At 35.9% G+C, this 25971-nt stretch overlaps 1 protein-coding gene and 1 long non-coding RNA gene across 2 annotated transcripts in view; one reads left to right on the forward strand and one right to left on the reverse strand.

The window, feature by feature from the left end:
* Positions 1–25971, reverse strand: part of LOC122575797 (syndecan) — a 225171-nt gene that overhangs the window by 30605 nt on the left and 168595 nt on the right. The gene's annotated exons all lie outside the window — the stretch shown is intronic.
* Positions 1–25971, forward strand: part of LOC122575808 — a 104544-nt gene that overhangs the window by 14326 nt on the left and 64247 nt on the right. The window contains exons 5-7 of the long non-coding RNA XR_006319542.1: positions 3832–4831; positions 4931–5313; positions 7896–8135. This is a non-coding gene — a long non-coding RNA (uncharacterized LOC122575808). The remainder of the gene's footprint in view (positions 1–3831; positions 4832–4930; positions 5314–7895; positions 8136–25971) is intronic.

Genomic DNA, 25971 nt, shown 5'->3' on the forward strand with positions numbered 1-25971 from the left:
AAAAAAAATCTCTGAGATTGCCCAAAATTCTAGTGTTCCATATGACGTTAAAGGGAGATTCTAAGCGTCTTCAGACCATCGCTGCAAGTAGCCGGTCGAGGGAGGGTGGACCTTGTATTGATTCACAACTCTACCCCTCCTGTCCCTTTTGGTATCCCGTAGAGAAACGGGAGGTGGACGAACGAGAGGGAATAAGGGTGCAAGTGGTAAGGGAAGACGGCCGTCAGCCCCTAAACATTGGCGTGGGATGTCGAACTATCGCATAAATTAGTCTGCAACCCATTTTGTAACTGGCAATTGTATCTCATTCCTGCATCTCGCTTATCTTCCTTCTTTTTCTCTACCCTTTTCTTCATTCTTTTTCATCTTTTTTACCCACTTCCTCACCTTTTTTTCTTCTTCTTTTCAGTTGGCACTTTTTACTCTGAACGCAAGAACGGTAAAAGTTGTGGGGAGAAGTTCTGAAATGTATGTCGAGAGGCATAAGAATGGAAAGTTGTCTGCGTCGACGAAGATATAGCGGTTGGCGTAGGATTCTCTTTTACTTTTGATATTTCATGATTTTATGATATTTCATGATGTTATTAATGTTACTCTTTAATTGAATTTCATTGAGTTCCACGTGGTTTCAAGTGAATATTTCTTAGAGGTGTATATTGTATATATATATATTTATTTATTTATTTTCTATCCATGTGTTATATGTTATAGCTTTTGGATACCATCAAAATCGTATTAAACCCTAAAGGTAAAGCCTAGGACACCTACAGCCTATAAATAGGTAGTTAACCGGTGGTAAAAATATTCTTCTACGTGTTAAAATTATATTATCATTTTAAAGGAGATTGTTAATATTGCACGCTCCTTGATTTAATTTTACGATTTTGATACTGATTCGAATGAACATCTTTTATAGTTCTTAAAATGATACTAGTATTATTGCGATTTGAAATGTTCCTTTTATTTCTGTGTGTTATTATTTTTCTTATTACGTATATTGACGCATGTACACTTTCATCTTTAGTTTACTAGCTAGTAAAATAAGTAGTTTTACCATTTGATGTTCTTTTTCTCCGAGTACTCTTCACTTTTCTTTAATAACATTCTTGTAGACACAAACAGATGCAAAATTAAAATTTCATTATCTGTATAATATAGTCAATTTTATAATTAATCGATTTTCCAATGTTTTCGATCCATTGAAAACATCTCAAAGCCTGTGGATAATCACAATAGGATGGTCGTTTCTTACTTTCACTATGGTTTGCGTAATAAGACGAAAAGGTTAACGTTCAGAGAAGACGAGGATAGAAGCTAGAAATACCAGCAACGATGCTCTTTCGCGATTAACATCCTGTCGCTTGGAATTTCTACTTTTTCTTCTATCATATTGGCCGCTATTATGTCATATTACATATTTTACCATTATCTTTCACTGTCGTAAGATTACCGATTATTATTATTATTAAACCTAGACTAATTTTATTGCACAAATAAATCCCTTAAATAGATACACAAATAAATTTCCCTTAACGTGAAAAACTTTCTATCATGATCTTTTCAAATTTCTCTTCTCCCCGATTTCAAATCTCTAAAGAAATTAAAAGGCAGAACGAAATTGAAAATTTCTCCACAATACTTTCAAATTTCGTTCGGATAATTAACTAATCCAAGTCTGATTAACATGCATCAACAAATTGTGCAATTGAGAGATCACAGCACATATTCCACGATAGTAAAATAGCTGGACATAAAGTTACGTACAATTCTTGGAATCTCGGAGACGTGGAAAACGACATACGAGAGAAATGACGTCTCTGTGGACGTCTTTATGTGTTAAATAAATATTTTCACGATTTCTTATCGTAGATCTAACCACTTTTCGTATTAAAAACTCGTTCGAGAGACAAGTAGAGTTAGGTAATCGTTTCCAACTTTTCCATTGAGGATTCGATTATCGTTTCCTCCGATGGAAATTTGCATCGGCCGCGAGACAGATCTATTACAATATTACATGGATAAGCGTGATCTATCCTCGTCCATTTCGCTGACCCAGGGAAAGAAAAGACACGTTTCAGTGTCCTTGCATTCTGTTCAGCTTCACGATCCGGCTGACACGTCCGTCTTCCATTACGATAAGAAAAATATATGGCCCGGACCGCGGATACATCGGCGATTTATTTCGCGAAATAAGCAGAAAACCGCCCACCTCGTTCCTCGTACAATCTCCTCTTCGATCGGCCAACAATCTCTGTGTTATCAAATTTAATGTCCTCAGTTCTAGGCCGATTTTCCATGCAAGATTATTAGTGTTAATATTATCTCTCCTTTAACGTTTTTCCAATGAATATCCTTTCTCTTTATTTAGGCTTTCAATGGAACACGTTAATTCAGTTGTTTTATTGCTGTTAGTTTTCAAGAAATAGCCATTCCAAGGATTATTGTGCGCTGTCGTAAAAATCGCCAAATACGTATAAGAAAATTGCCTTTTAATTTTGCTTTTCAATGGTCGATAGGCTTATCTGTATATCAATCAAATTATAGCATCGCTGTTAATTTTCAGACAGTAGCCATTCGCGTAAAAAAATCTCGAAAAATATAATAAAATAAAATTATCTCCTAATCACCCTTTTGAAAGTTTGACGGGCATATCACAATTAATACGAATATTATATTAATATATTTAGCTCTAGAGCTCGATAATGAATCATTGCATTCTCCATTTAGTTTCTTTTAGTACAGTTATATTATTCGCCCATCTTAAACCTACCTTTGTCTATTAAAAGTTTCCCAATATGATAAGCAAAATTCTACGTAGCTGTAGTATTGGAAATTTAATAAATATAATTTCCATTCTTTTCTCATCGTTCTTTACTTCTCGCGTCATTATTATTACTATTACACGATCTAGTCCGACGTCTCGACTTTCACGATTTTAACAATTACTTTCAATGCAAAGTTTAACGATTTCCTTTTTCAATTGGATTTTTTTTTTCGCAAACGACGTCAACCGATAAATTTCAATCATCGATTTGATAGAGCCGCAGCGCACAGGCCTCGAGATACGCAACGTTTACGCGCCCAACTCCCAATTTTAATGGAAACCGATGATTACGTTCGATGATTAAATTAATGATTCAGCCGCGTTTCAACGTTTAATCTTGTAACAGCAATTCCACCAGACTTCCACGCTACTGATAATCTAGCCAATACTGTTGGTATAATTCCACGAGTTATCTCTGCAAAATGTACCTTTTATTTCTTCGATGATCTGTCGAGTCGCGAATTTTCATCAATTTCGTCAATGAATAGTAACTAAACGTGTATTGCTACCTACCAGATACTAATTTCTCGTTTATGCTTTAATATTCTCTATATTAGATAATGTACATACAATTATTCTAATTGAAACGAATTTAATACCTCTGCTTGATTATAACTGCCAAATGAAATTCTAGTACATATCGAAATTGATAATTCGAGTATCGTTAATTTCATTATTACAATGAATTTATTATTAATTTGTACGTCCAGCTGATATTACACCTAATTGTCTATTTTTCGGTTTGATATGCTATTATACCGTATAACATATTATCTCGTTAAATTCTGATCTTCTCGCTTTTATTATATTATTTTAAATATATTTGCTAAAAATAGAAGAATAATTATTAATTAAAAAATAGATCCCCCATTTCTACTTTATGTAGTCTCCTCTCAATATTCAAATTAGCAAATACTATTCTCTAATAGTTTTTAATTTCGATAGACGATCATAACTTAAAAGTCGTATTAAATGTTCCATTTACCTTTTCCTATTCTCTGAACCAGCGTACAATAAAAGTGACGTAGCGAAGGTATTCAGACTGTTACTTGGACACAGAAGACTAAGGCGGAAATTTTTACTACGAAGAGAAACAGCTGCAGAGCGTGAACCTTGCGACCTATCGCTCGCAGTTCAACGCGTAATTCTGAAATGCAGCAAATTAGATGAACCACGGAACAGATTCAAGATCCCCAAGGAACTCAAGGAAGCATTCGGTACGGAACAAAGCAGAGAAATCCTCCTGGAATTCATAAAATCAATAGACATATAGGACGAGATCTGCAGACAAGAAATACCGTTGCTAATGACCGTGTTGTCGACACGATGTTAAAGAATGGAAGAAGAAGAAGAAGAAGAAGAAGAAGGGTTATTTTTTCACGTAGTTCTTTTAAAATCTGACTTTATCAGTAAAGAAGAGTAAAGCTAATATTTGTTTCTTTCCTATGAAAATATAGTACCAAATGTCAGTATTGCGATCTCTGCTTTTTTAATGTTCAATATTGAAAAATTTCCATAACGTTAGAAATGTAAAAGTGGACTTAATTAAATGGAGCGTAGAATGTATGATCGGATATCCATGAAAATCTTTTTTTCTCGTGATCATCAACTTTGTAAGAATGACGTTAGAGAGACAAAATGGTATTCCGTGTTTGGCTTCTTTCCTCTATTACTTTTTTCCTTCTATTTCTAACTCGCTTATTACCTGAGCTTGCAAGGAGCAAAAGCCAAACATAATAATAATAATAATATTGCAAGTGCATCTATTGCCTATCAAATTTCCTAATCTCTATCAAGTAAAGGATAAGAGACAGTTTTATGTCAAATTAGTCTGAAGCGAAAGAGACATCGCTTGTGTTTTACGTACATAAAATACGTTTCTTTGTACACGTTTGGCTACAACTTCGATGCGTTGCTGATTTCTGTCAATGCTTCCTTTCAAAATATTACAAAATATTACGACACTACAGACCAGACGATAATAGGAGTATTTACCCTAATCAATAAGTAAGTAAATAAATAAATAAATAAATAAATAAATAAATGGTTTCTCATGCACAATTACCGATCACATTAAATTTTCCATATTTCTCTTTCCTCTTTCAGCATCGAGCAAATAAATATGCATCTCGACAAGTTTCAACAAAGGAGCTCTCTCTTCAAGTTCCACAAACTTCTCCCAATTTAGCCAGACGAGGCAGAGCCATCCGAAAACATTCGTCTGCCTGACTCCGAACGCACTTTTCCAATTGCGGAACAAGGGGAAGGAATTGTCTGGCGGCGAAAGTCCTGCGAGGAGAAGCAATTATCGCAACGTATTCCAGACACTATCGTTCTCATGTTTTTAACGGGGCCAGACGCGAAACGAAGCCAAGGGAACCTTAGCCAAGAAGACGATGCTTTATACGTTGACTAGCCGAGCCAGGATCCGGTTTATAGCTCACGAGAAGTCTTCGTTGCATTCTTAAAACTGTTCCAAAGGAACGTAAGTAAGTACGAACCGATGTATTCGTAAATGTGGCTGCGAATGACCTCGAATATTGCCGCTATCGTTCATCTTTGCTTCCTCACGAGGCAATAAGAATATGATAAAAAGTGTTCTCTGTTGGATCGGTTACTATTTTTTGATTTATGCAGGTTTCAGTTAAATGGGGCGATTTTTGGAAACGGTTCGGTGCTTAAGTGAAATTATTGTGAGTATCCTGAGTTAATTCGCGGGCGTTCGGTTTCCTTAAGGTCGATCATGTGTACTAATATTTTCTTTTTTATTTGGATGAATTTTACAATCAATTCTCATTGAGAATTATAAGTAAGGTGTATTAATATTGGTTTGGAATTTTCTTTTCCAAGTTCTTTAAAGTTTGACGTTTGTTTGACGTTTGTTTGTTTGACGTAAAGTTTGGAAATTGCGCGATCATTAAAAGATCATTAAGAGTTATGTGGAGGATACGAAAAAATTCTTTCCTTTGTAGTCGCTTCTCTTGGCGGATTATGCGAATTAATATTGACTCGAGTTTCCTTTTCAAAATGCAGATCCTTTTTTACAATTTATTCGCTAATAATCTATCGACTCTTTTCTGCGTGTTTTATAGTAATTCATCCATTTATTTATCCATATAGCGTATTTGTTAGTGCCTGGAATCACTTTTAAATAAATGCTTTTTCTTCGATTATCGAGATTACACAGATCTCAGGTAATTAAAAATTGCTTATTGTCCTGAATCGTAGAGTATTAAAAATTGCTGAGTAACTATAGTAATCTATTTGTACTTTAGGCCCATAGCCTGTTACAAGGAGGTTGTTGGGTTCTTTTTTCTAATTTTGTCACACTATATCACTTACATTGATCCTTCAGTTAATGCCATGAAAATATTTTATGATATTTTAATGCTTGTAATATTTCATACAACGAAGCCAAATTAGTTTTAAATCAATTTTGCTGCCCCATTATCGACATTATCGAAAATTATTTATTATATTTTCCCTAAATTGTTAAAAATGATAAAACGCATCTATATATTTTGCAGAGACATTTTTCATGAAAAATATTTCACGACTTGCGTATTTTTTCGAAAAGTTAGACGCAGTAAACAGGTCTCCTGATCTAACACATTTTTATCCCCCATCCTTTCTCCCCTTTATGTCTCCATATTTTTCCTCCATGTCTCCATTTTTTTTACTTTATTGTTTGACTTGCTCCATTCAGCTCACGAATCCCCTTTCATCTATCAAATCCTTAATTCTTATATTTCTTTGCTTTTTTCATCTTCTGTTACTGTGTGCTCTAAAGATATCATCCCCCCGCACCCCCTCGTTTCTTCTCCTCCTTTCTCGAGGCTCGTTTCCCCTTTTGTTCGTTTGTTGGCTACGTAATTCCTAGATTTAAGTCTAGGAGACTTGAATGACTCGAAATTCGATTCGCGAAACGTAATATTCACGGGAAACCATCGTACAATAATAATTAAACGATACGGGTGCCGCTCTTTAATTATTTTGTATACGCAAGCCAACTGATTGTTTATAGCTTGCAATGCGTGGTAATAATCAGTCTCGTAGAAATTAAGAAAAAAAAAGAAAAAAAAAAGAATTATCCGTTCAAGTAATACATTAAAAATTTCAATTCTTTTCGCCAATGTTTATTCTGTATGAAAATTATAATTTTCATTAGCTTAGAGCGGATAATTAATAGTTATTTATTTAGTGAAAGGTCTACTAATAGATGTTGGGATTTTGCTTAAACACGTGCAAGGAATTTTTCTTACAGCTGAAATTTCTTTTCGGTATTTCATTTCGGCTTTTATTGTTAAAGTTTTTCCTTTTTCGACCTTGTATACCGTTTTTATTGCTGAAATTCTTTCTCTTCTTGTTCGATTGATTTTCTTATTACCGGAATTCCTTTTCGGTAACCCTACACACTCGTCTACCGTCAAAATTCCTTTTTTCCATCTTTCATACCTTTGCCCATTGCTGAAATTCTTTTCTTTGTAATTTGACTGCTTTTCTCGTTGCTGGAATTCCTATTTGCCACCTTACTATTGAAACATCCAGTTTTAACGAACAGTTGCAATAATTCATATGAATATTTTTGCTTCTTTTTTCTTATGTTGAGACAGATCGCTTTCCTCATTGCTGGAATTTCTTTTTGGTATCTATCTACACCAACTGCATTTCATTATTACAATTCCATTTTTGTCTTCCTTTACATCTGTTTTATTGCTGCAATTCCTACTTATCACCTTACTATCAAAGCATACAGAGTTTTAACGAACAGTTGCAATAATTTTCAGCAATATTCTCGCTTCTTTTTCTTATGCTGAGATAGATCGCTTTCCTTGTTGCTGGAATTCCTCTCTGATATCCTTAGTTTGATCGTATAAATTCCTTCCCGATCATTTTTTCCATCTGTATTATCACTGAAATTTCTTTTTACGTTTTAATTGCCAAAACATCCAGAATTTTAACGAATTCTGTCGCAGTAATTCACAGCAATAAAAGGGCTAAACGCTTTAACACAATTCCAGACGTAAGATTTCCCTTCGAACGATCATCGTTCCGTTTTCGCTCGTTGCAGATGTATGCATGCGGGAAGTTTGTCGCGCGAATAAAGCGATTCCACCCGACCAAGGGATGAGGACGGGGGTGAAAAAAATGGCCGTGGACGGGGGAAAGTTTTAAAAGTGAACGGAAGGCGGAGGGCGTGGGGGAAAAATTGAGTTTCTACCGCGCAGACGGCGAAAAAACTTCCTGCAGACTGAACAGGATTTCGACGCGGAAAGGAAACAGAGACGGAGAATGGCTCGCTGAATTCGAGGTAAGTCGAGGATCATTCTGCCGTTTCTTTTCTCTGTTGAAACAACCGAGAGAGTTGTTAGAAGCTGTAAGTTTGTTGCTGAAGTTGATCGTGTATATTTTGTGCGCATAGGTATTGTTTAAGTCTGTACTGTACAATTCTAGTTAAAGTATTCTTATCAAGCTTTCTGTTTTTCATTTTTCAAGATACGCTGAAACATTTGAAACTTTTGCGTCTTTGTTTCTCATCTGCTATGGCAAGTTTTGTTATGTAGACCAGTTAGCAAATAAGGACGTAGATATTCTTAATCGAATGAAGGGGAAGAAAGAAGGCAGAAAGAAAAATGATAAAACTTCAGGTTCTGTAGGGTTGGAATCGTTAGAAGTAGATGTCTGTGAAAATTGGTGAACGAGGCTTTCAACTACATAGGAAGATTTTTACATATTGCAACCATAAGGAACGTCCAAAGAATTTCACAACGTTTCACTGTGTAACATAAACATAGAAACTATTAGATTTCCGTGAATCTTTGAACACAGGAGAATGAGCGAAGATTTTGCAACGTTTAAGACAAAATTTAGTAGATATTCTAAAAATTAAGGGTTGTTAATATTAGAATTCTTAATTTAATTTAGAATTCTTCCCACGTAAATTGATTATCTCAAAGTCAAGATCATCTCAAATTCAAAGAAGAAGCAATTTTTATTCTCGGTGAACTTTAACGAGATTAGTCTTCTGCACATCAAGAAATTAAAAATAAAGGGATCAATATTTCGTTTCGATTTTGATGGAATGGCAAGATATATTAATACTAGCGTGGAAAATGTTCTAATTTTCGGAGGCAGGCGGTCCAGTGGACATTTTGTGGTCGGAAGCCCGTAAAACGGCACAAAATGCTGGCTGGTCGGAAGTACTGGAACTGAAATCGGCCGATTTGCACCACTCTCGGCGTGACAAAAGCGTACGCAACGCTCTCGAAACAGTTTAGATTAAACGTAGATATTTGTGAATTATGCGGCTACCGGGGTGTCCGTGTGTTCGTTAACAGCGAGTAATAAGAGCTGGGGTGGGTGGCAGCTAGAGAAACATTTCTGCGAATTATAATTGGCATTTCGAGTGTGAAACGCGATACATAATGCGTGGTTTCGTGTTTAATTAATATATACAGCTGAATTTAATTACGTGCATTGAGAAACAATTTGCGAACATTTCCGTAGAGAACGTGAAATTTAGAAAAAGAATTATTGGCATTTCTTCTTTAATTTTATACAGGGTGTCTCACCTGTTATCCAGACATTCTGATTTACACGTTCCTTTATCTTTAGCTACTGTTTAGTTGTTGAATCATATAATTTTCGATACGCTAGTCCACGTAGACTTACATTTTCTATTAAAAAAAAAAAAAAAAGAAAAAACTATTAACCTACATTTATGTGGAAGAACTGTTAGTTTGATAGATAGCTGAACTTTTACATTGTAAAAATTATCATATGAAAGACGTTTGCATTTTATACGATAGCCTCTAAGAATAGAAAAGTTAAAATATCTTTTAAACTAATAAATTTTTTATATACAGGGGTTGGTGGTACTTTTGTTTGTTTTTATAAAGAATGACGAAATATACAATTCCATTTAAGAAGACAAAACTGTCCTCCACATAACTTTTACGCGTTCACCTTACAAAAAAAAAAAAAAAAGGTAATAACATTAGAATATGGCCACCTCGAAACTGTTCGACTTTTATCTGAAACATTTTTCGCTACGGGCAATAACAGCGACATGAATCACGATCTCTATATCAGGTTTATGATTTCCCTGTATATGATTTCTGTAAAGACGTGTATTTGAGGAGAGCCTCGTTGTGAAGGTTTTATGGCATAGACGCGAATATAAGAAAAAATATGCTGTATTGGTAAGATATCTGGCGGTGATATAACGTAAGAATACGTAGAAATGAAGAAGCAATAAATCACACACGAACAGTATAATATATCATTAATATTTTATCATTATGATTTTATATTCAATCCTTTGTAACATCTCTCATCTAATTTTTATATTCTCGTACAAACTTTTAACAAAAATCAACATTTCATATTCCTCTAAGAATATAGTAATGATCAATTTCCGTGGTTCGTGAGAATTTTATTAGTGCAATTGTTCTTGCCATTGTCTTCGCAATTCCTTCAATCTTCTCAATCCATTAAGAATATCTTTCATCACAAGCTTTATCACAGGAATTAGAAAGGGAAATTGCATCAGGATTTATCTATTTGCAGTGCACGTAATCATTTACTCGTGTCTTTTAAGCAGTGAGGAAATAATCGCGTTATTTTTGACAGGATAAGCTTTGATATTGTGCAGTTGTAAATAAGGCAACGTGCAATGATTATTTTGGAGGCAATTTACTGAATCGGTTAGAACTGCAAGAATTAAGAGAGTCGTAATCTGTAGAAAATCTAGTTGGCAATTTTATGTATAAAAACTTTGCAAATTTATCTCTTAATTAATTAATTGTTAGGGATTTGAATACGCGTTTAAATATACAGACAGATTATCGTTTCTCTACTTTGATTAAAGTATTTTTTCGTATACCTCTCATTTTCGGAATTTTCATAATCGTCGACAATTCCAGTGCCAATAAAACGATATAATTTTAGCAAGTGGTTCATCATACCTGTAACACAAAAAGAAAACACGAATTAGAAATCGAAATTTTACCTACGTATTTCTCGCTTTCTGATAATTAAACATAATATCGAATACTTTAGAAGTATTTAAGTAGCAGCTATTTTTTTTTCTTTTTTTTTTAGTTTTAGAATTAAAATTCTTTGATAATTATTTTATATTATTTTAGACAATTATATTCTACGCGTATAATGAGAAAGTTATATATCTGTGAAACGTGAGAACAAAGAGCAAAAACAATATTTGATAGAATGGATGTTAAAACTAAATATTCTTTGTTCATTGAATTCACGTGGAAAATGGATAGAACGAAGAGATGGTGAATTTTGATTGTATTTTAATGACGGCGAGGTAAAAGAGCGGCAGCGAACAACTTTATAAAATGTGAATTAATGTGCAGAAATTAAAGGAAGAAATTATTATACATTTTACCGGATGAATGTTAAAACAGCGAAATGTAGATAATTTTTATTGTATTTTCATAACTATTCCATGAAACTTGGTCTTTCATCGTGCAAAAAGGGACGCGCATGTTTGAAATTCATTAAAACTTTATTACATTTGTATTAACATACGTTTATTATAATGTAATTATGACAATGTTCTCGTTAATACCGCGTATTGAATATTAACATGAGATCTTGCAGCAACAAAATCTCCGAATATGCAAATATATCATATTTAGTAACATCGAATAATATTAAGGTACAATTTTTTAATCGAAATATTATGATTCTTCATTATACAAACGCACCAAACCTAACCCTAACCTTAATAAAAAGGCTAGTAAGTCAGTAAGTCATAATTTTTCAAAAGCAACAATTTACATAACCTACAAACGTACCAAACTTAACCCTAAATTAATAATAAAAAAGTTAGTAAGTCAGTAAGTCCTAATTTTTCAAAAGTAACAATTTACATAACCTACAAACGTACCAAATCTAACCCTAAATTAATAATAAAAAAGTTAGTAAGTCAGTAAGTCCTAATTTTTCAAAAGTAACAATTTACATAACCTATAAACGTACCAAACCTAACCCTAACCTTAATAAAAAGGTTAGTAAGTCAGTAAGTCCCAATTTGTCAAAAGTAACAATTTACATAACCTACAAATGTACTAAACCTAACCCTAATCTTAATAATAAAAAAGTTAGAGAATCGATAAATTCTAATTTTCCAGAAATAGGAATTCATCAAGTTGACATCAACCGTGAACCGTGACGATATTCATACAATCATAATAATATGCCTAACCTAAAAAACAAACTATATGAGCTTCGGAAACCCGTATACTCGAGTCACGAACCGATAGCAGAGCGAAATCTTGGCTTGGATTCATTCGGTCGTGAGCGTGAACGTCGACGTTGCATTATACTACGGAGAAGATACCGACGCGGGGATATTGCACTCATCCGAGGTTGCGATGGGCGACGTTTCATAAGACAAGTCCCGTGTCAAGTCGGCGTATCATGTTCCTCCATACGCTTACGTGTACCGGAATTTAGACCCGGGGGTAATGATATCACAACCATCCTATGACACCCACCACCCTCTCTAGTGAAACTTCTCGCACGGATTTAACCCTCTGCTGTTCGCCTTTCTTCGGTGAGAATGCAGGCGTTCACCGTGTCGTTGTATATACAATGGTAGCAAGTTTTTAGTGGGTCAACGTTGAACAACTAAGAGATAGCGGTGACAAAGTTTACGAAACCGTATCGCTTGACATGCACGATAGACGTTCTATAATATATTACTTTTGTTGCATTTAGGCACAGGATAGAAGAAAATCTGTCACATCGAGTATATAATACAACAGCAGAACAGAAGACAGAAATTAAGCAAGTGCACAAGTGTGAATATCAAGCAAGTTTTTAGTGGGTCAACGTCGAACAACCAAGGGATAGCGTGACAAAGTTTTCGAAAACGTATCGCTTGACATAGATCACAGACGTTCAATAAAACATTATTTTGTTCTATTTCAGCACAAAATGGAAGAGAGCCTCTCGAATGTATGATACAGGAGCAGAATAGAAAACAGATGTTAGATATTAAGCAAGTGCCCAACGTAGATGAAGGAATTATGTCAAGGATATTAGAAAAAATAATGAATGGCCAGGCGTGTCAAAAAGTAAATGAGATCTTACCAGACGTGCACTTATGCAAACAAAGATCGAGACTTTAAGCCTCACCACGATAAATAATCCACGATAAAAATAATTTTCCATATTCCAATTTCATATTGGTTCGTTCTAAGTTGATTACGCGTAGAATATTTACACATTTATGGGAAATTTCAATCGAGGAAAGTTCAGCATTGGACCAACATTATTAGGGAAATTTTATGAGTCATAAATCTCAACTTAAATCCCTCTTGCATTAATAAAAGTAATAAGTTTAATAATAAGAGAAACGGAATTTTATAAATTATGGGTCAACCGAATATTATTTTTTGATGGAAAATTGTATTGGTTTATTTTATTAGACAGATTAGGAGTAGATTGCGAATGTTCTAGGAATTGCAACAATTTATATAAAATTGTTAGTGTAATATTACGAGTCATAAATGTCAAATGAAATTCTCCTGCATAGTAGAAATGAGCTCGATAACAGAAGAAATGAAGATCTACAAATTACATATAATGCAACATATTAGCATCATAAATGGAAATTTATAATCTACAGCTTGTAACTGAACAATTTACTAGTAACATTATTCATTCGCAAAAATTATCATGCAAAAGGGAGCTATTGGTATCAAACGCACAGGTTTTTATCATTTTCATATAACACGTTTTACTCGCATCCTCGATCGCCAATCGAATAGCCAAATGAATAAATAAAAAAGCTACACAACAATTGTATTACAAACCTAAATTCTTCGATTCACATTATATACTCGTGTTTTTGCACCAGAGGGTTGAAACGATCATTAACAATAATCTATGACGACTCTCAAGCATTTTATACATTGCAATCATTGCGGAACTCTAACAAATTTTACTTTATTTTATTGGGTCTGGGGTTGGAATTTACTTATAATTCTCAATGAGAATTGATTGTAAATAGTCTACCAAATAAAAAAAAAGTCTATTTTTTTGTCATTAGATGGTGTTGGGTTGCCAACCCAATGTACGTTATCATTTAAGTTACATAGGGGTGTTTAATGAACGAGAGGGTCGTAACGATTCCTAGCAATAATTTAGAATGATTTTCAAGTATTACATACACTACTGCAATTATCATAAAACTCTAACAAACTTTACTTCGTTCAACGTTTAACACTACGATTATTCGACATTACACAAAATAATAAAACACTACGATAGAAACACTGGAATGCATTGAATTTCATTGATTTGAGAAATATTAATATTTAGAAGTTAACATCGTGAAGCGTGCACATAATCGTTCAACGCGAAAAAATCATTATAAATTTTCGCTTAAGCTCGAATCAACGAGTCGACGCCACTTTAACAACCGTACAAAATACACACACAGTATACACACGTGGAAATCTTTGAAATACCCTCGGAACTGGTTCTCGAGGACAGGCTTGCACACAATCGAGTTTATATGGGTGAGAAGTGACCCGGGTGTTTGAAAGGAATTTTGGGAAGTGGATCGGAGGTTGGAACGATGGAGCGGTGTTTTGGGGCGGTTTAGAAGGGTCGAGCGAGGTTTCGCTAGGGTATTCTGAGTGGTAACTCGCTTGGGGAGCTCGAGAGAAGGGTTTGAGAGAAGGGTTTCGAAGAGAGGGTCGGGATGTTAAGAACTGATTACTATTGAATCCTCCAAGAGGAGTTGTTTCTGCGGTTTCAAATTCTCCTCTACGTAAACGCGTATATACACTTCGATCGAGATAACTTTCCGTGTTTGGTGGTGGCTTGTTATTTTTGTTCAACCTTCTGTAACAATCGTTTGGGTCTTGTTTCATATATCAGCGTGGAAACAAACGACGAGCAAAGGTTTTTCGGCCATTGGGTATAAAATATAATTTTTCACTGACTTCTAATCTAACTTAAACAAGTTTAAGGAAGGAAATTTGATGTCGGAAAAGGAGAATGACTATGTGAATATATCAAATTAATGAATCGAATAAATCAAAGTAAGTTGAAAATTCAAGCTCTTTAGATTTTAGACTTGCACCATTTTCATAATTAACAGAATATTTCAAATATCAGCCTGTAATTTCACTTATCATTAGACTAGATGCTTATGCAAGTTTATTATGAATTTATTATAAATCTATATATCGTGAACACAACTGGAGAACGAGGAAGCATAGTGCAAGTTTTAGTCGATGTTGAAAATTTATGTTATTCTTATTCAATCTTATCCATCTGTGTCTAGACTGTGCATTGTGCACGTTTATGCAAATTTATATATATCACGAGCATAATCGAAGGGCTGAGGATCGTAGTGTCATGCATTCGTTATCGTAGAAAATTCAATTATTCGAATTTTTGCCGCGAGAAAGATCCCCCTCAGAATCTACGAATTTCCTAACAAAATTAACTTACACTTTCATCATTAGATTAGAAAATTCTTTGCTTGAAAATCCGGCAAAATCAACGTTAATCTACTGCGTCGAAATCTATCCATCGAACTACCATTATCTTCGATCTTCTACTACCTCGACGTTCATTTCGATTAATTGAAATAAATCCAATGAAGAAACGATTTCCTCGGCCGTAACGTGCTAAACGGAATTATTTTCAATTATATGTTTTCCCGGCCTTCGTTTCGGTTAATTGAATTAACAGAAGCGATTGGAACTCGTCCCTTAATATCTAAGTCAAATATCATCGGGCGGAAATTTCCTCAACTTAATTTCTCGCGCTCTTCAGTCGTAAAACAGAGCCGGTAGATGATGCTCATCGTCGACAGGGAAACAAAGGCTGGCGAAATAATTCCACGGAACTTCGGCGAGGCTATGGTTACGCTGGTGCAACCCCCTCGACGCACCACCCACCAGCCACCCCTCTAAGTCTCGACTCTATCACTTTGTCAATAAGTCAGTCGCCGTGCACAACATTATACCAGGGGATCGATATACACGTTGCTCTGCAGCTCGGCGAACTTACGCAATTCCTTAGCTTCTGTTGTCTCTTCTACTCGGCAAATTGATAGATAGAAACGATTTGAACGTAAGTAGATTTTAGGGATAATTTAATGTGGTGCAATTTTAGAAATTGGAACTGAATGGAAGGAAGATTTTGATTGCCGGAGTTATTGAGTTTGGAAAGTTGTATATATTTTTAGAATATTGATTTTACAATATTTAAAAGGGTGGAAAGCTCGAGGAATTTATTTGCAGATGTACAAATAGGTATTGGAAATAATTTAACGTTGCGATTATGGGAATTGACATTAAATGGAAAATGAGACTCTAATCGTAGGAATAAGTTTGGAAAATGCTGCGTATTTGAAAAATATTGATATTCTAATATCTCGGACAGCTAAATAGAAAAACTTGTGCATTCATAGAAATTGACAAATATGAAGTTTCAGAATGGAAACGTTTCTTATCGATTTACGGAAATGTAACTGGAGTTTAGGAATAATTTAATGCCGCATAGCGACAGAAATTGAAATTCAACGGAAGTAAGATTGTAATTATAGGGGTGAGTTTGAAGATTGTTACATATTTCAAGAATATTGATATCCTGATATTTAAGCAAGCTAAATAGGAAAACTTCCTAATGGATTTTATTTTAAACTTATGGATCTATAAAAGTTGGTAAATGTGAAAGCCGGTGGATCGAAAGGTTTCTTATTGAGTTACAGAAATATAAATTGATTTCAGAAATAATTTCACGTTGTAAAGTTGAAAGAATCGTGGAAATTTTAATATCATGCTAATTCGAATGTTACTTAATTCTACACAGAGTAAAATTGTGAATCTGGCAAGGTGGGCTTTAGAAATTAAATTTTCTAAAACTACCAGCAGATATTTTAGAGCAGCGAAATCATGCAAACTTCATTCCTTCAGTATCAAAGAAATATTTCAAATATATATGCTTCAACTATTCTTCAAAACTCTACGAGTAGAACAATCTAACTTCCATTGTATAGGAAATCAGCTCTATCGAGACAAAATTCCATTTATGGGAATGAAAAGAGAAGAAGTTTTCAGTGGAATGAACATTTTTTAAGCTTCCTCGTGCGATTCGCGATTTCCTCGAAACATTTACCGTTTCGAACATTGAATAGCGTGATCGGTGTTGCGAAAAGAGAATCTTTCATGATTCGGATTTTTCGGGGTCAAACGGTTCATTTGCCACGTCTGGCGAATTCCACGGATTCGAAGTAACTTTCGGTTGAAAAGAGAGGGGAAAAAATTGACCCGAAAAGTTACGGGCGTGCCACGATCTAAAATATTCAAGCGATTCGAGAACTACGAAAGTGGAAATGGGTCAATTTCTTTTATCAAACTGTCTCTCTGATCTCTTTCAAAGAAACAGAAACGTGTTACTCATCCTGTCGTTGAAAAAAGGCCATTAAACTTTGATCTTTTCAAATATCTACGACGATCCTTCGCACGTAGTCAAACAAGCGTCACCCGAATATGGGTGACGCGGCAGACAACGCGTTAAGCAGTTAACTGCGTCCGACGAGCTTATACGTCAAACAGAAACTATACTCGTCGCGGCTTGTATTTATTTACGCACTCGATCATCTGACATGACCTTCGTGACAGATTTCTACGACTAAATTCCGCGGTTAACTGGCCAAAGTAAAGAGAAGAAAAAAAACAAATTACGGGAAAATGAAGCACTGTCGGACGAACACTTGTGCGAGGTTTCATCAAAATCGACGTGTATCAGTCACCCGAGGTCCCTTTGTTAGACAAAACACACGGACGCGTTCTTCGTACAACTGAAAACACGTTCGAGCGTAGTTCGAATAATAGAAGCTCGATTACGAGTTCATGTAACTGACGGTAAAGAAAAATTGGTTTGTATGAACGCAGTTCTACAGTGTGTTCGTAAACCATGTCCAATTCCTAATTTAGCAATTAAGTTGAAAAAATTTACCAAATGTCCAGCTGGACAAATTGTAAAGTACAAATTAAATAATAAAAAAAAAGACATAAATGAGTGCTATTCGAATTTGTTTCAACGTTGCAACCACTTTTGTCTTACGATAATCTTCGTAGAAGACGCTGGAACTGACGGTCCTTGGCTCGTATGCAGTCGTCGTGTCAAAGAACTTTGCAATTTTTCAAAAATTCCACAGGAATGTTGGCGATCTCGTTGTACACGTGCACCAAGTATTTCAACAATTGTTTTCAAGTGCAGGAATAAAAGTCAAGTGGGTTCAATGGGGAGTAAAAATCTAATGGGCCAAATCTGGGTAACGAGCAAGTCAGGCAACAGACATCCTGCAGCAAAGTTCGCCGAACTTGTGAGGAAATCGCGAAGGTAAACGGTTGCGGATTTTTGAAACACCAAGGAGGTTACAACTTTGCAACAAGATCAAATAGGATACGCGTTTACGTGATTTTGTTTCCACATGTGCCGTACGTTATGAGACACCCTGTATACGTTTATTCCGTCTCGCAGCCAAAAATGGGATTTGTTTCGCAAATACGATAGAACGAAGGTTCTGCCTGTAACTTCGAAGCAAAGGAATAAATAGGACACGTGTTTACATGATCTTGTCTCCACACGTGTGTCACGTGTTACGAAGTATCCTGTACGGGTTTATCCCGCCTCAAAGCCAAAAAATTCCTCTTGATCTACAAATACAGTAGAACGAACGCTCATCCTATAACTTTGAAACGAGATCAAGTAGGACGCATATTCGTACGAACCTCTTCCGCTCTTTTCATGTCTTTACCAAACTTCTGAATTGGGCGTCACGTGTTACGATACACCCTGCACGTTGTATTACATTTCTTTGACGGTGTTTTCAGCTGTTTGCAGTTTTATAGACGAATGCGCGACTACGAGTTAGTCAGCTTAGTTAGACTAGTCAGCTACGAGTTGTCCCAACGTAAATAATCCGAGGAACATTAAAAAGCGGATCATAGTCGCATCGTGTTATGGGAATAGGCTTTGGGAAGATCTCGTATCCGAAGAAACGATTAATTCACCGGCCACTTTCGTTAAACCCGTGCTAAGATCTTCGCACCGCTGTTTTTCGCCACTTGAACCACTTAGCGAAATAACGTTGCGGGCAATTGCAAGCCGTTTTACAATCGGCACTAAGCAAAGCCGATTGTTTCATCCTTCATTTGCATTGTAGGGCCGGGCAGGATGAAAGGTCGGGCGAGATGAAACTCGCGAGGGATCAATTCTTTCCGCAAAACCAGCTCTTTTCTCTCGAAAGCGATTAATTCACGAGCCACTTGCGTTACACGTTCGCCACTGCTATTAATGTTATCATCGTTTCGAGTGTTTCTCGAGGATTGTAAAATACGATTGCGTATTTTAATTTCATTCTAACGAGGTATTTCGCTTGTGCCGCGTTTCCATCAAATATCGTTGAAATTCATTTGGAATTCTTAACCTGAAGATTCTGCGTAGATCATCGTAGACCGTACAAATTGGGAAATCTATCTTCCATAATTCACTGACTAACGAGAAGATAAAAATTGTATTAGTTGCACGACGTACTTGAACTTTTGCCAATTTTTTTATTTGCTAATTGAAAATGTTTAATACGATACTCAATATGATTGGCAGACTCGGCTATGATCGAGTTCGGGAAAATGTTTAATCTCTTAGATAAGAACGCGTTCTAATAGTCGGAGGGTAGGTTTGCAACATAGCGGAATTGATATCGTGAAGAATGATCTATACTTGATGATTTAATTCTACATAATTATTCTACGATATAGTTACAAGTACGCTCGTACAAACATTTATTTAGTTTTCATTAATACGAAGGAAACTTTGTTAAAAAAAAAAAAAAGATTGCAACGTACCGAGCAGAAATGAAAGATGCCGACGAGATCTCTCAAGTTAAAGCGAAGATCGTAATAAACGTGCGCTTACGCAAACAAATATAGTAGCCTGACTACACTAAAAAAACAAGTGACAAAAGAGTAAAGAAATGAAAGAAATTATCTTGCTAACGAGCCCTTTAATCGTTGTTTAATAATTTAATTATTCGTACTTGAAGCCTACAGCCTATTACCTCAAGCGGGTTGTTGCACTTTTATTTCTAGTTTCTTACGTTTTATTATTATTACGACGATATTCGCTAGAGAAAAATACGCGAGTGCAAGTGCAAACACGCCGTTGAAATCGCAAACTTTGCAGCGTAGACGTTCGTCGCCATCCGAGGAATTGCTTAGCCCGCGAGTTTCGAAGCTTCCAAGCGACACGTCCATTTCCCTAAACAGTTCACTTCCTTTTAGAAACGAGACGATGGAGGACGAAGAGCGAAAGAACGAACAGAAAGCGATGATAGTAAAAATCTTGACAGACGAATTGAAGAGGCAAAGTCGCGATAGTTTCTACCCGGATTCCATTCCATTCATCGTTCCAACATCCACGAGGTGCTCGTAAATTTTCAAAAGGAGCAACAACAGCTCTCCCCTAACCTGGATAGAATAAACGTCGTATTGTTTGCTTGGAAAGGAACTGCACCTTCCTGGCTACCTTCGACTTCGAATCGAGCAACGGGAAAACCGATACGCACAGGAAGCAGGGTGTAAATCTTGCTGGGAGCCCGTTATTGGTGGTACGAGCGAAAAGAGGGTAATTCTTCATGAAGAAACAGGAAATAGGTCTTCTATACGATTCTTACACGGAGACGTTAGTTTTCCAGGCAAAGGAAAAATAAAGCGTTTGATAAATACAAGTTAATTCCGCGATTACGATAATTATGATTCTGTGTCATTATTTTAAGGAGCAAGTGTTTGCCTTTGGGGAATACGAGAAATTGAACGTTTAATTTGAAAGTTGAATTTTTAGGAAAAGATTAAAATTGCGACGATAATAATAATCGTATGTGATCGTACGTGAAGTAAAGTGTAAATCAATGTTTCATTTAGAAAGTAAGACAATAGAGGAATATCTTCTGATTACTATGGTGAATCAGATGGTTAGTCAGATCTCTATATGTTGCAAGGAAAGTCACGTCGTAAAGTTTCTCTATTGACGCTAGAAGAAATTTTCTGAATACCTAATTTCTACCAATATAGTATTCTACGATATTCCAACTTTTCTCAGAAAACGTGCCTTTACTGGATAGAATGAAACTTATCTTTGCTTCTCAGATAGCTTTCCCAGTAGAAGTCTCTTGATTCCGTTTCTAGCATAATGGACTTATCTTCTTGGAGATAAAATGAAGCAAATGACTAACCAATTCTCTTGAATTCCGATACGATAGAAATCTTACTGACCACTTTGTCATCTGTAACTTTATCTTCATATAATCATAATCTGTGACAAATATCTCCCCATAAATGTTTCTCGAGTGACGCAAAAACAATCTCACAGAGCTCCCAATCTAGCGCAGTTTTATAATATCGCAATTTACCTAGAAACACTGCTTTCTTCTGCATATAGACTAAACGTATCTCTGTGAAAAAAGAAAAGAGACAACTTCTGGCACGTTTTCTTAACACTTTGACTGCCTCATTGGTCATATATGAACTTCTTACAATTGTAAAAATTGAACGAAAATCGACGGTTAGGGCATTTTGAATATAACCGATAAATAGAAGATACTTTGAAATAAAAAGTGGCCCATTGAACAATGAAACATTTTTATTAGAACATCGATAAAAAGAAATGAGAACAAATCTTACATCTAACGGTGCACTGTGTTTGCATCCATGTCTTTGAGGGCTAATCTACGAATATTATTATAAACACGGCTTAGAAAATAATCGTAAATGCTGCTTTGTAATCATATAATTGAAGTTAGAAGTGTGAACATACCTTGCTATTATATATAGAACGAGCAAATACCGTTTACCAATATCTTCTACACGTTTCAACGATATATTCTGCACGTTTTGCTTACGACGAAACAACGAATGCGAATGGTTTGTCGAAATAAACGAAGCCTCGTTATAATACGTCGCTATCAACTGTTAGCAAGGCGCCACGGTGGTCACGGGTGACCACCAATAAGATAAATGGTCCATTAGGGAAGAATGTTGTCTTACATCGTCGACTTATTATTATTTTGTCATTATATGCTTTGATTAATAAAAATATTCCCGTGGCGTCCTGAGCGAAACATGTGATTTCGGCGTGGCAGTCAAAGTGTTAAACAGAACATTCTTTCGCCTCTATCTATAGCATAATGGGCTTATCCCTTAATTTTTTTTTTTATTTAATAATTTACATTCACAATTTGTCCAATTTGGACATTTGGTGAAATTTTTTAGCTGTTTGATTATCGTGTGGGTGGCTACCCGCAGCGAGGTACCATCTTCGTGGTTGTTAGATTATATCCTTTGTGAGATCTGCTGGGTGTTTCCTTTTCAGTCTTCTCTCTATGCTTGTTTTATCCCTTAATGGAAATTAATAACCAAGACGAGCCAAATTTCTTCAATTCTATCACGATGGAACCCTTACTGGCCGATTCATCATCATCACGAACTAAAGATATCCTTAGCCCTAACCGTAACAAACATCATCCCATAAACGTGTTCTATCGACGTAGGAGGAAAAAATCTCGCGAATCCTCAGTCTACCGCTGTTTCGTTACATCCCAGCTCCGGCTAGAAACTTCCTTCTTCAGGTTGGTAGACCTGTACCTATTAAAGCGAACAGTAGAGATGAACTTTCTGGTTAATTTGAATACCGTAGCCGTGGGTGAGGCCTGTTCAGGGTGGCAGAAAAAGGAGGAGGAGGAGAGGGGGAGGAGAGAGAGAGAGAGAGAGAGAAAGAGAGAGAGTGTGGCGATGGCCAGCAGTAGTAAACCTTGGCGAAGTTAGTGGATAATTTCCGCGGATGTTCGAAATTAAAAAAGTTTACTCTCCGACGAGAGGATTTCCACGCTTCTTGCACGAGGCCACGTTAATCGCTCACTGCTCCTTTATCTTTCACCCCTGTCCATCTCTTTTTCTTTTTTCCCGCCCTTTCGTAACCCACCCACCCACCCACTCCCTTTTCCCTTGACCGTCTCTTTTCTAACGGAGAACAGAGCGAAAGAGACCGAACGCGATCCAAGAGGAACAGAATAATCTGAATTGCTTATCTGGCGCCCATTCGGTGGCTCTGAGATATTCTTCGGGGCTTAACGCGGTATAATTAAGCCGGCAGAATTGATGGAACGCGGAATTGAGAGAGTCGCCGAGGAAAAAATTCCCGTTGAAAGGATTTCACGAAGAAATAAAATAATAAAAGTTTCTTCAATCCTTTTCACACATTTTTCTCCCGTTTCTCTTTCGTCGTTTCTTCCCGCCATTTTTATAATACAAAGTGGCTTTATCGACCGGTTTTATAACATCGATGAATAATAGCACCGTGCAGGTTCGAATAATACGTTCAATCTTCATTAACACTGGCTAAGTTCTTCTCGACATTTTTAATCCGACTGTATTCTTGCTTTCACCGACAGAATTTGATATTTTATTATTAGATCATTTTTAGACATTGTATTTGTTAGATACTTCTTCGATGGAAGGCGAGTTCTGAAGCAAGTGAAGCTTCGAAAGAACAGAACAGATATGCTAAATTGTGTGTTTAGATTTATATCACTGTATGGTTTTTGCGACAATATTTCAATATTATAATATACGCATTACACAGAATTACAATTTCATTGGAGGATAAATGAGGAGGTCAGTTATGGTCTTCTTCTAATATTTATCATTTTAATTATATTAATTTATCTTTCATGTATGGACAGCAAATTACATTTCAATGCGTAATTATAATATTTACAGGAACATCTCACTCTACAATTGCAATCATTTTCAGTTCAATACATTTTGATGCATCCTACGTTAACCAGTTACCTGTGTCTGACGAGTATACTCGTCATAGATTACTTTTTGCGAGGCGCTTTAGGAATCTACGTTTCAACGTAATGATCGTAATTTTGATAGAAAAATTCCAATGTCGAACGAAACTTGCATCTTCAGACGACAGTATAAACGTTGTTTTAAAATATTTCTTTGCTCCAATTCACTCGCATCAGTTCGGTTTTATTGAAATTCAATTAATTACAGAGTACACGCTTGTCAAAGACACGGCAGCGTGTGCATCGTAATTTTATAGAAAAGTCCAATTGCCAAGCGAGACTTCGATTTTCAAACAAAAATTATAGATTTTGTTTGAAAATATTCCATTCCTTCAGACCTTTCACGTCAACTGAATTTCTCGATTATCGGAAATTAATCAATTTCGAAACACGCATGTCTCAAAGCTTTGCAATTTTTGCAGAAAAATCCCAATTTCAAACAATACCTCAATTTTCCTACAAGACTATGAATTTTGTTTCGAAATAATTCTCTTCTTGCATCCTTCCACGTTGATTCGCTTTCTCGACGATGATCCTAAGTTTTTTTTTTATTATTATTTAATTTGTACTTTAGAATTTGTCCAGCTGGACATTTGGTAAATTTTTCCAACTTAGTTGCTAAATGACATGTGGATGGCTACCCCCAGCGGGGTACCATCTTCGTGTTTATTAGGTTATATCCTTTGTGAGATCTGCTGGGTGTTTCCTATGATCCCAAATGATCACTTTTTTAACACGCGCATTTCTCAAAGACGCTGTAACGACACGACGCGAAAGAACAATGACGATAATTGCGTGGCAAGTATGGCAGATGGGACGCAGACTTATTGCCGCGCGGGAAATAAAGAATTTCTTTTGAAGGACACTGGCGTCAGTGCGAAGCCTCCCTTGTACGTCGAAAACAGATTAACCTTGAACTGAATTTGAATCGCCCGACGTCCCTAAAATCCTGCCTAGCGAAGAGACCGGGTTCTTTTTGAATTCCGCGTTCCTAAAAGCTTCCCTCTCCTCTTACGTGGCGGTTCTTTATACTCTCGGCTAGTCGTTAAAAAAGTAACGCGGGGTGCGAGGTTTTACGAGAAAATAAAGTCGTGAAAAACGTCGGCTAAGAAGAAAAAAAAAATGAAATAAATATTCGCAAAGAAAAATCGATGTGCTTGCTCTGTTTTAAATTAAATTCCGCAGGATAATATTAAAGAAGAACGGAAAATAATCGCGAACGTTTTCCTGCATGTTATTGAAATTTATTGATTTTGAAAATCGCTAAAAACCAATCTGCTGGATCAACCTTGAAAGAAAATATCGTGGGAAATTTTCTTTTTCAATCAGAAATTCAGCCGCTGCTTGCTGGATTAGGTGCACCCTGTTATAGGGTGCCATTATGCTTACACCGTGTAATATACCATTACTCGAAAATATATTAAAGTAAGCATAGAATATAACAAATAAATTATAATTAATTAGAAATTATTTCAAGATAAATAATTCGAAATAAATATAAAGAGAAGAACAGTATGATAAAATACGAGCAGAACCTGCAGAACCTCTAGTCTCGTTACTTTTTTAGACACGTCTCGTTAAAACAGCGGCTGAAGCGGAATATCCGAGGGGAGAAGGAAAAGGAGGCAGAGGCTAATTTCAAGAGAAAAATGCGGAAATGTATAGGAGGGAAATCGTTTCTTGTTGAAAGAGAGAGAGAGAGAGAGAGAGAGAAAAAAGGAAATTTATTTTCTGTAGTTTAGAGATAGCCACCTTAGAACGCTTATTAAACGACTGCTATTAGGTTAGATTCTAAGGGAGAAAAACACAGTAGTTGGTGGGATAAGTGGAAGCTGCGATAAGCTGGTTAAGAGTTTTGGAAAAAAGGAAAGCGTTAGAATATAGGTAACCAAGTAACTTTAAGCCAAAGATATGGGTTAAGCACGGTGTATATAGGTTAAGAGAAATAAAGATATACAGGGTGTTCGCGCTGTTAGTTCGCAAAGCTTTTGTAGCTTAAAGTACGAGGGAAAAGTAGAAGAGGAAAAAGATGATTCAAAGCGAACTACGTGTTCGCGATAATATTTTTCCAATAATTTGTAGGTGCAAAAATATAAGCGCATTTTACAGCTGTGCTAGTTTCGTTGGATGCAAACCTTCCTCTTCTTTTTGTTTACATCCTCTGGTTATTCTTCTATCCACAATAGACAGATCTATCGAGATAGACCAGATTCCATTTTCTTTAATTAGCAGA

Source organism: Bombus pyrosoma, linkage group LG15, assembly GCF_014825855.1.
Source record: "Bombus pyrosoma isolate SC7728 linkage group LG15, ASM1482585v1, whole genome shotgun sequence".
In the NCBI taxonomy this organism is placed as follows: Eukaryota; Metazoa; Arthropoda; class Insecta; order Hymenoptera; family Apidae; genus Bombus; species Bombus pyrosoma.